Source organism: Solanum lycopersicum, chromosome 9, assembly GCF_036512215.1.
Source record: "Solanum lycopersicum chromosome 9, SLM_r2.1".
Classification (NCBI taxonomy): domain Eukaryota; kingdom Viridiplantae; phylum Streptophyta; class Magnoliopsida; order Solanales; family Solanaceae; genus Solanum; species Solanum lycopersicum.
In genome coordinates this window covers 45,319,431-45,331,201 of record NC_090808.1, presented here as the reverse complement: position 1 = coordinate 45,331,201, position 11,771 = coordinate 45,319,431, and the positions used below count along the sequence as shown (strand labels likewise).

General features: G+C 34.6%; 1 long non-coding RNA gene across 1 annotated transcript; it reads right to left on the bottom strand.

Annotated features, from left to right (window-relative positions):
* Positions 1-8,534: 8,534 nt before the first annotated feature.
* On the bottom strand, positions 8,535-11,563 carry LOC101260263 (uncharacterized). The gene is made up of 8 exons (XR_011211512.1): positions 11,171-11,563; positions 10,981-11,065; positions 10,354-10,587; positions 9,718-9,798; positions 9,574-9,636; positions 9,271-9,326; positions 8,879-8,920; positions 8,535-8,761 (listed from the first exon to the last, which is right to left on the bottom strand). It is a non-coding gene; the product is annotated as an uncharacterized lncRNA (long non-coding RNA).
* Between the last annotated feature and the right edge of the window lie 208 nt (positions 11,564-11,771).

Genomic DNA, 11,771 nt, shown 5'->3' with positions numbered 1-11,771 from the left:
AAACTTACTTCTCAAATAAGAAGTAAAACGGTCGTGTCAAGTAAATAACCCAACTAGTGAGGTTGGGATCGTTCCCACGAGGAAAATAGTCTAGAGTTAACGTCAACCTATTATTACTATTGTTTGGTCAATGACTTCCTTGGAAAGTAAAAAACAATAAAAGGGGGGTTTCTAATTCTAAATGAATGAAAATAACTAACACAATTGAAAGAGACACTTAACAGCTTTGAATGTTGGATTTTAATCAATTAATCAAAGTAACTAGGGTTTACGTGTTCCCCACAGGTTCATAACTTTATAATTCTAACTATAACAATTCTTGCCTAGTATCTTGCATGAAAAGTTATAAGTTATGTATTTCTAAATCCTTGGTCCGGCATCTAGAAAATCTCACTCCGCACCTTGGTCCGGCTACGTGTGTTGCTTTCCAAACCCTTATCTTTACCTCATATTAAGCATCGTATTCGATATTTGACTAAGTTATTACCTCATACCAATCAATACTAGCCTATTAGATAGTATACACTAAATCTATGTATATAATTCTTTTCCTATTATCTACCTCCTTGGTCCGTCAAGTAGCATTAACGCGAGTTATAACGTTGATCATCCGTTAAAAAGAATTCTAAGCGAAAGAATTATTAATACATGCAAGACACTATTCTAGAATTGTTATTTTAGTTAAGTTTTATCTCATTATATTCCTATGGTTCCCACAACCCTAGTTATAGAGTTTAGTTACTCATAGTCATAATCACAATATTCAAATTTATTAAATAAGAATTCATGTACTTACTTCAATGAGAAAGAGTAAAATCCAAAAGTTTGCTTGATTAATCACCACGAATCACCAAAAATAAATGATAATCAAAAGTCTAAAATTATCAAGAATCTTACACTAATACACAATGTCTAATAGTATGATGTCTAACAATCCATTGTCTAACCGTCTAAGAGTCTAACCTCAAAAACGAGGTTTTTCAAACTATTTATAAAAAATAAAAAACCTAATAAAACAAGGACTCTATTTGCTGGAAATCTTCCAAAATGCGGTTGGGTCGACGGAACCTCGCGTTGGATCGTCATGGTCACGACGGACCGTCATGGACTCCGGCGTCCCATACCTATGCAATTTCTTCAGCTGCTCTTCTTCATTACCCTCGATATCAAGTATGACGGACCATCATAGGCACAACGGTCCGTCGAGGGCCTTCATTTCAAAACACTTCAACTCTTGAAATATGGGTACTGGGATCACTTCTCTGAACTTCATGACGAACGTACCGTCATAGACACGACGGACCGTCACAAGATACGTAACCCCACACTTGGTCAGACTTCACCATCTTCCTTCAGCAGCTGCACTACGCTGCCACCTACGGACCGTCACAAGCTTGACGGACCGTCATAAGCTCCGTAGGTGGTCTCTTCTGCATTTTTTTGCTCAAAATCTCCGCATTCAGCTTTGGACAGATTTCCTGCAAAATAAAAAGAAACTTATATAAAAATTAGCACAAAAAGGCTTTGGGACACACTAAACTTAAACAAAAAGTATTAATAATACCGTGAAACCACGGTGTATCAACGTTCAACCTGAATTCTCAAGAATGAGATATGTAGGTGGCCTATGTCGTCCTTGGTCTGTTTTTTTTTTTAAAAAAATCTTATTATTGTTAACCTTTGAGGGGGAAATACAGTTGACTTGATTCCTGCCTCAACAGGATAGGTTGGTGACACAAGGGTTTGGTCATATTTCCCGTAAGATTTCTATTTTTCTTTACAATAGAAATTGGGACAGAATTTTTGAGAGGGACTAAAAATTCTCAAGAAGAAGATTTTCCTCAACAAATCGAGACCCAAGATACTTTAAGATTTGAAATTGGGACAGAATCTTCCAGAGGATATAAATATTCCATGATTTACCCAGTGATAGTTAAAGATAAGCCAAGATAGTTAATTGGGACAGAAATTTTGAGGATGACCTCAAAATTTCAACTAGGGTTTGTTAACAGTCTAGAGTGACTTCGAATACTCTCCAACAAATAATCAGATAGATTTCCAAGCATCAGACTCAAAAAAATATCCTAATCCTGACGTGATAAGATACTTGGCAGTAACCCCTTTTAAAATACCACTTTTTGAAAAATTATCTGTTCTTAAATTTTTCCCGGTATGTTTCATTTGTTTTGGCATGAAATATTTTGTCTTATCTATCAAGAGTTGGGAGATCAGAAAATCAATCGCAGATAATAGGGAAGAAGCAGACAACTGAAGAAATCGGCACAGATCAGTTTATCTTTAAAACTAATGATTCTTTATGGACGCAGGTTTATATGTTTTTTGAATTTAGCAAATTCTTCCAATCGATAAATACCGATAAGTCACTGGGGCGAAGATCTCTCCAAATTTTCAATTTTTTTGTGGATGCAGGAAATATTTTATATCTCTTATATCAAAGACTGGGGAGTGGTAACATTATTGCTTCATTCAATTCCCAACAATGAATTCTATGATGAAGATATAATTGTGTTCAAAGATGAAACAAATAAAAATATTGAGAAAGACGTTTTACAACTTTTCATCAAGGAAGTTATCTGCATCATATTATCATACATTATAGTATTATCACTCGGAGAGGTCATTTTATTTGTATTGTCGATTGAGACGATACACTTCCCGGAGTTTCATTTAATTATTATTGTCGATTGAGATGATATACTACCTGGAGAGTCATTTTACCATATCATCAATTGAGACAAATTCATTATTCAGAAGGCACCCACAAGATCATGATGTGGTTCGATTGAAGCACTATATTTATTTGGCACCAAATATATTCATGCATCACGAGTTAATATTCACACATTGTGGGAAGATATTCATGCCCCGCAAAAAGTCAGGCATCGCGGGAAGATATTTATGCCCCAACAAGATAATCAAGCATCACGAGTTAATATTCACACATCGCAGGAAGATATTTATGCCTCACAAAAGATCAGACATTGCGAGAAGATATTAATTCCCCACAGAAAATCATGCATCGCGAGTTAATATTCATGCATCGTGGAATATCATACATTGTGAGTTAATATTCGCGTATTGCGGGAAGATATTTATTCCTGGCAAAAAAGCAAGATTCGCGAAAGATATTCATGCCTTACAGAATATCATGCATTGCAGAAAATCATGCATGGCGAGTTAATATTCACACATCGCGGGAAGATATTCATGACCTATAGAAAATCAGGCATCATCAGAAGATATTCATGTCCAACTGAAGATCATGCATCGTGAGTTAATATCCACATATCGCAGGAAGATATTCATGCCCCGCAAGAAATCACTCATCACGGAAAGATATTCATGCCCCATAAGAAATCATGCATCTCGAGTTAATATTCATGCATCGCGGAAAGTCATGCATCCTAGAAGAAGTCATGCATTGCAGAGAACAAATCATGCATTGTGGAGAACAAATGATGCATTGCGGAGAAGAATTCATGCATTGCGAGAAGAAGTCATGCATTGTGGAGAACAAATCATGCATTCGAAGAAGAAATCATGCATTGTAAGAGAAAATTCATCCATCGCTGAAAGTCATGGATCGAGGAAGAGAAATCATTTACAACTATTGAAGGAAATCATGTATCTCAACATCAACAACATTTTTTATTTTTCGCAAGAGTGAACATCAAGAAAATACTAGCACACTGCATTAATTTGTATTTATTTCGACATCAAATGAAGACTGCATTGAAGATTATATTGAAAACGTAATACATAAGCTTTATTTGCTTACGTCCAATACAATAGAGTTGACGTCAAATGTTGAAGGAGAAAAACTAAGTGTCAACATTGTGAAAGACACTATCTCCTATTTGAATTGCATTTTTATGCTAATGAGTTTATCTCAGTCTTTGTCGAGAGCATCCGAAAGGGAGAATTATTCAAAACATACCACAAGTGTGGACGATATCAAAAAGGATGCGGCACAATGTGGACCTTTTTCTTAGCAGCGAACTGGGACAAAGTCCAAAGAGGAGTATCAAACTCTTAGGACGCGAGCAGGAGAGCGACTTCCACCACAATCAAACGACACCCCTATCAAAAGGTATGTTGGTTTTTCTTTGGCTTTTGTTAGTTTCAGTTTCGCGTCTGGAATTTCTACCTACCGAAAGCAAGTTCTCAATCTGAGTGACGATGCATCAAGATTTTTAGAAATTATGTTCGTATAAGTTATTAATTATGTGTATGTAGTGCACCACATTCATGACTAAGGGATTACAAGCCTGCTTTTTCATGCTCGATTTATTTGTAACTTATCCCGAACTGAAGGTTATCTAGCATAATAGATTTCCTTTTTAAACGACCTAGTCAAAATACCAACAGCCTGATTCCCAAGGTACAAGGGTATGTAGGCCGGCTCAATGTTGAAAACTCATCTATATTCCAGTATTCGCCTTTAAATCTTATTCTCGAGCATTCTGGTTCCCTAATTATTTGGTATCGAGATGATTTTTGAACCCTTTCAAAAATCTTGCATTAAATCAAGCGTGTTGACTACAAGTGACCTGAATTCTCATATAGCCTGAGATATGTAAAATCATTTTCAGGGTCCGGCCTTGATCCCTAAAGTTCGTACAAAAACTCTTCTCCTAAAGATGAATATATGGTCGGTCAAAATTGGATTGGTCAATATCATTTTCCTCGGATTTCTCGCATCAATTCGAGTAAAACGAGGGACAGCTGTTCACACCTAATTTTGGCCCTTCCAGATAGGAATTAATTTTTGAGTTTCTTAAATGTTAGACGATTTGAAATAATTAATAAAGTTTAAATATTTGTTGAAGAGTCATTTTTAAACATTTCTAGTCATTTTCTTCATATTTTTAAGTAATATTCGTATTTTGTATAAATTTGTATATAGCTACTATTTTATAATTAAGCATTTTAAAAATCGTCTCAAAATTGTTCTAATTTTCTAGTGGGTATTGTTCTAAAAAAAATTCTAGCGTAGTATTATAATTATATTTTATTTCATCATGTTGAAATCATTAATCAATATTCAAACTAATTAATTTATTTTGTCAAGTTTAGAAGGTCGCGAAATTAATTTTTTGTTAATTTGTCTTTTCAACCAAATATATTAAATACTTTAAATGATCAAAATGTTAGTCCAAATCCAATTCAAGTTCAACAACATCCCCCCCCCCTTTTTCAGATTCGCCCTGGCCCAATTTTGATCCTCGGCCCGACCCATTTCCTCCTAGACCCGACCCAAATTCTGTCTCAATAGAAATAATGCAGAAACCCATTACGTGAACATCAGACGTGACAGCCTGTATTCGCGTCATCTGTTGAATTCCAGAACACCAAGATGAAAAATAGAGCACAACGCGCTCTTCTTCTCCCATTTTCACGCGATTCCCAGCCGCTATTTGGCCCCAAGCGTGCATCATCTCTTCCCTTTCCTCCTTTTTCCCATTTGTACGAGACTGCCAAGAGGAGCAGCAAAAGAACCCTGCAAAATCCATCATTGCTTGTCCTTGCGCGCGCGGATGCGCGACAGATCAATCGAAAAGGACGCCAAATTCAGAACCCAAATTTCCCCCTCTATTTAATCCCCTCTTTGTTCACTGGGGAAAGGGGGCGGAAAAAATTTTGAACGAAAAAAATTGTTAGAGATTTTGAAGTTGGAAGTTTTTTTTTGTTTTTTTAAAAAAAAGAAAAATACTAGAGGATATAAAGAGAGTATAATTAAAGGTACGGTGAGACGTCTAAGCTAGAGTATTTCATTTGATTGGTTTATTGAGTTTTTGTTCCGTTTCGCACCCTTCCCTCTCGATTTTAGTCGGAGTTTCGAGTTTCTCATCTTGGAGGTCGTGATTCTGCTCGAGATCGTCTCTGTTTTCTGCCCAATAAACGGTAATATTCCTTTCACTCAAGCGTTTTGTTTAGATTATAGTTATCGAGTCATACACCTTTTTCTATGAAATTTCTTGGGTATTACCTTGTCTTTTTTTTTCCTTTTTTGATTAAAGAAAACGCATGGATGAAAGTTGGGTTAGTTTGTACCTGATTGTCTAAATTATTCATGAGTATTTCCGCTCTTGTTTAGAATGGATTGGTCAACATTTGGTATAATTTTGCTCAAATGTCATGTTGAAGAGTTGTGTTTCATCGATTCCATGTTTTCATCCTTCTAAACATGGGATTAATCAGTAGCTTTTCTTTTGGCAATGAATTTTTGGATTAATCATATTGCTCACCGCCGTGGATCCTTCACATGTTACATTAATTGTTTATATGCTAGTGGTAATAAATTGTGTTTGTCTCGTTTAAAGTTTCTCGTGTTAACTTCAATCTGAAATTTTCAATTTGGTCTCCCTGTTGGCTGTTTGTTAAGACATGTTGTTGGGTCTCTCAATTGGCTGGCTGTTTGTTGAACTATGTTGTTGTTTGATTCCTCAAGTATTTATTTAGTTTTCTGACTTTGTGGCGTCTATTAGTAAGTTAACTAAATTATTCGTCCTTTCGATCTTTGTGTTGAGACCAGCTCGAAGTTATGATCCTCTGATTTTTTAATCATTTATGTTTTTATCAAAATCTTTGCTAGAGTAATTTTCATCTTATTTTATAAAGGAAAAGGAAAAAAATAAAGAAAGTGTGCTAAAAGCGGATTCATTTTCCCCCATTCCATTATTAATTATAGGTGGTACATCTCCCTTTGTTCACATCTGAATAATAGTTGAGCTTTCTTTGCATTGTAAATATTATACTGGTGATTTATGCGTTAAGGTAGGTGGTTTCGTTTTTGTGCAACAAAGATTGTTATTATTTTGCTTATCGGTATGAGAACATGAGATGTTTTTTTAACTCATTGTTGGCTTAAAATAGGAAAAAAAATTAATAGCCTATCTAGGTCAATGCTAGTTATTAATTGTCTTAAATCATTTCATTTACCTTGCTTTGTCCTAAAGGTCGCTAATCCATTTTCCTATGACATATTCATCGACTTTGACATTTGTTAATTGTGTTGGGTTAGCAGTTTAGTATGTAATTATCGAATCCTAATTTTATCATTTTATTTTGCATGTTGTTGTATGTAAAATTCACCGGAGCTTGCCACGGGCTCACTTTGTTGCATTTCCGAGAGACATAAAGGCTCAGAATTCTTTTTGTCGAGTCAAGCCAATCATAAAAGGTGTACAGGTCCCGAAGTTGAAGAATATATGCAAATCAAGGAATTGAAGAATTTGGGCCTAAGAGTCAAAATTTATTTTTCTAAAAATGGTATTTTGTTATTTTTGGGCCTAATCTCTTGTCATCTTTGTATTATTTTGTAAGAATTTTAGGACAGGTACGAGTGAAATGGGTCAAAACCCCAAAAATAAAGCGGGTTAAAAAATCGATCCACGCGCACAGAAATCGGATTTGGAACCGATTCTCTCTCTCTTATTTTATTCATTTATTTATTGTCGTTAGTCTTAGAGTTAAAATCTCGAATCCCTGCAAGACGTCACCTCGTTTTTATCGCCTAATTAAATCGAGCAAAAATATAAATGATAAACTTAAAATAAATTTTGCAAATTTCACTTAGATAACAAATCAAATACTTCATGCTTTAAACGATTCTTTAGATAATTTTATCTTCATGTTTAAGTTTGATCATTTAGCCAAACAAGTTAGTTGTCGGATAATTGCGAGTTAGCAAATATTTTAGGTGTCATAACTACCTTCCTAAAATATAAATAAGGATCCCCAAACCCTTTTAAACATTTTCAACCGGTTTCATGTTTTAATCGATTGAAATAACAGTTTTCTTGATTTTTTTAAAAAAATTAAGTGCTGACTCTAAACAAGTCCTAAAACCCATATATATAAAAATTGTTTTCCAAAAAGAATTAAAACAGAGCTTATAAAGGAGCTTATTGATCCACCATGTCTTCCTCATTCCTTCTAGCATTAGCCCTTGTAGTAGTCATATTCGGTATACCATTGGGTTGGGATTAGGAGAACACTACACCATTTTAGGCCTACGACAACACTAGTAAAGTGTAGCCTAAACTGGCAAAAAGTGTGTCCTTTGATAAAAGGCTACACTTCGTTACTTTACGCAAAACTTTTTAGGGGGTGACCTAAAGAAGCGTAACCTTTTGCCAAAGACGTATAATTACAACACTTTTTAAATATCGCCATCACAGCTTACTAATAAAGTGTGACCAAAGAGGCATAAAGGTAAGCTTTCTAGTGATTCATTACCAACACTTTTTTAATATTATACTACACATAAAAGTGTTGCCTTTACTTTGTTATTGATCACACATAAAAAGTGTTTCCTTTTATATCTTATATAAAACAACACCTATAAAGTGTAACTTTTATTGGACGTCCTACAACAATACTTTTAATGTGTGGAACTGTTATTTAGAATTTTTTTTAGCCACAAGTTTTCATTTTTAACATTAATAATTTTTCTTTGAAGATATTGAATTATAACATTATAATATATATAAGTGACCCAAACCACAAAATTAGCTAATAAATAAATCAAAAGTATATATTTAAAATAAACTTCGACAAACATGTCTTGTACAACCAATACTTAGAAAGCAATTTCATAAAGATCTATACTATCAATAAATTCCACAACCAAATGCATACAAACAAATATGATAATTGTACAAAAACTCTTCATTGTTCTCTGGACTGGATCGAGTTTACTTCTAGCCACTATTCAAATTCAATTACCGGCATTTTCCTGCACATTCAAAATAAAAATACAAGTTAGTGAAATAAATCGTGTATTTAATATGCTCAATACTAAGAATTCTTTTTATGTAGTGGGGTAGTATGCAACATAAAAAATGAGGCTCACAAGCTCATGAATCAGGCCCTTCCCATCGTTATATGTTGGAACCTGTGGAAAAATGAATGTGCAGTAAAATATGGTGCCAAACAATTCAATAAGTGGAGAGTGAAGTTAATCTGCAAAAAATATCGTTCAAATTTTCATCACTGTTTCCTTTATATTCAGCGGTCACACAACTGGAATGATCTTATCTTTATGTTGGAAAATTGTAGACATGAAATAATTCTCACACCAATTCTGCTGATTACCTTTCAAAATTGAGTCATATATTAGACTTTTTAGTCAACACTTCTACACATATAATCAACTACCAGCAGCAGTGAAAGGAAGCTACATGTTGGAGCAGCTGGGAATGCAAAATTTCAAGAGGAAGAAGTTGAAAAGAATTAAGAGAGTACCTTTAGGATATAATCAGTATACATGCATCACCTAAGCCGCTGAGCAGCAACATAGTCTGTTGCAGTAAATGAACAAAAAAGTATCAGATTAGTACCGAGTATCATATTTCAATCTTGGTAACAGAAAAAGAAGAAGAAACAGATGAAAAAGAAAAATATTGGACGTACTAAAAATATTGTAGAATTGATAGATAATCACAAGTGACGCTAATTGTTCCAATAATTCTAAACAAAAGCTAGAAGATACACCAGCAAAAGTCCAAGATAAAGCAATAGAGAATGTAATAATAGAAAAAGGCATACTTTGCATATATGCTTTTCTGATAGTCGACTAAGAACATTCTCACACTTTTCGGATATATACCACTGCAAGAGGAAGTTTCGATGAGATTATCAAAGAAATAATGATTATAACGAAAAAAAATCAATGCACAGTAGTGTTGTCACCTCTGCATATTTTCTAAGGCGCACTGATTCCAGAGATCGCCAAATCTCTTGTGAAGGGAAATTAGATACACAAGGGAGGGACTGACAAAGATAGAGACAAATGATTGAAATACACAAGAAGAACTTCTGATCCACAATGATGTCCAAAACATGATGTTCCTTAGGCAATTTATACAAAGACTAAGAGAACCGAATGCAAACATGAAGACATGTAGTTCCTTAGGCAACCTATACACATGAAGTTACTAGGAGTCATATTAGTGAAAGCTCCAATTCTAGATCCAGCATTTCAAGTAGAACACATTGAGTTTCAAATGAGAGGTCGCTTGAGATTGTTTGGGCATGTCGTCAACCTCAATTCTGTTCCTTTAGATAATAAATTTTGTAAGAGATGAACTAGTGGAAAAGGGAAGCATAACTATGAAAACACCCATAGAAGAATGTACATGTTGTATTATAACTGATTAGAATATAACATAGAATACGATAAAGATCAAGAAAATTTAAACAACTCTAAGGAAGGTACAATAGAAACCAGCAACGCAACAAACTTGTCAATAGACCTAGATAAAGACAGTGAATGTTGTATTTTACCAGGTTTCCAAGTTCAATACACATATTAATTCAAAGAAGTACCTTTTCGTGTAGGAGCATTAGAGTAAGTACATCTTGCCTAGTTCTCCAATTATAGTATAGATCATTTCTAGCAACTTCTAAAGCCTGATTTGCATCCAAGAACTTGCCTTTACTTTATGGAACATTAGTCGTGGGAACTTCCACATCAAAGAGTGTCAACCAAGAACTTCTCTTATCTGGAATCCCACACTCCTCACGATACACAGCAAATACTCCAAAGCTCCCTTTGACAAACTGATTGTGAAAAAGATGTGAATCAGTAACCAGTCAACTACTTTTCTCACACAAAAATAATGCAAGTGACATATGAATCTCCATTCTGATATAACATGAACAATAGCCTAAAGGACTGCCCGATTAAACAATGCAGAGCTTATTCTTGCAGATAGTCTATGGACAACCAAACAATTTCAAATATTATCTTTCATGTTTGAAAAAAACTTACTTTTTTCGGCAAACACTCACAATTTTCATGACAAAAAGCACCTAAATTTCAAGTATTGTGAAGAATCAACACTTTCCACGAGAGTGAAGTAAGCTTAACTGAACATGTTCCAAATGCAAAAGATGATAACCCTTTGTGTTTCGAAATCACTATACACATAACCAACCAAAAAAAAAACTTACTTATATGATCTTTTTTCACTACAATTTCAAAAAGGGTCTCCAAAAACAAGATTAATCTTGTCAAACAAGCAATCTTTTCGGTTTCCTGCAAACACTCAAAAGAAAAAAAAAGTAAAGAAAATAAAGAATGTCTTTCCAGTATAAGACGTGTTTGAGCAGCAGAAAGAGAAAGGATGTGAAAGAGGAATACCAGTAGAAGCATCAATGGCTGTCATGATTACAAAAAAGTGTTTTTATTTTATTGCTTCTCTCCATTGAACAGTTAGGGATTCATAATCTCAATACTCTTTAGGTAGGACCAAATTGATATTTGAAAAACCTGGGCATTTGAAGGCGCGCGGGAATGGCAAACAGATTTGCCTATTTTCTGAACTAGGGCTTCGGATGGAGTTGCTGACAGTCGGAGAACATAAGAAGACGGCGGTGGCGGCGGAGGTAGAGAAGACGAGTTTTGTTTGTGTAGCGTGAGAGATACCGAAGTGTTTGAGGAAAAACGACGGAATGGAAGAGAAGAAGGGAGGTCGCCTAAGACCATGTTTGATGTTTTCATGAGAAACCCAAAATAAAAGCAAAAAACTGTCATAAAGAGATCTAGCACAGTCTTGCTTTTTGTAAATTGGGGCAAAATATATTATGAAACTGTATAATATTAAGAAGAAATTAGAGAAAAAGAGAATGGAAGACTTATTATTTCTGTTGATAGATGATTTTATGATGATGAGTAGCTTTCTATTTATAGCGAAAATTTAACTTAGTTCATAACTATGACTGTTAGGGCCCGTTTGGATTGA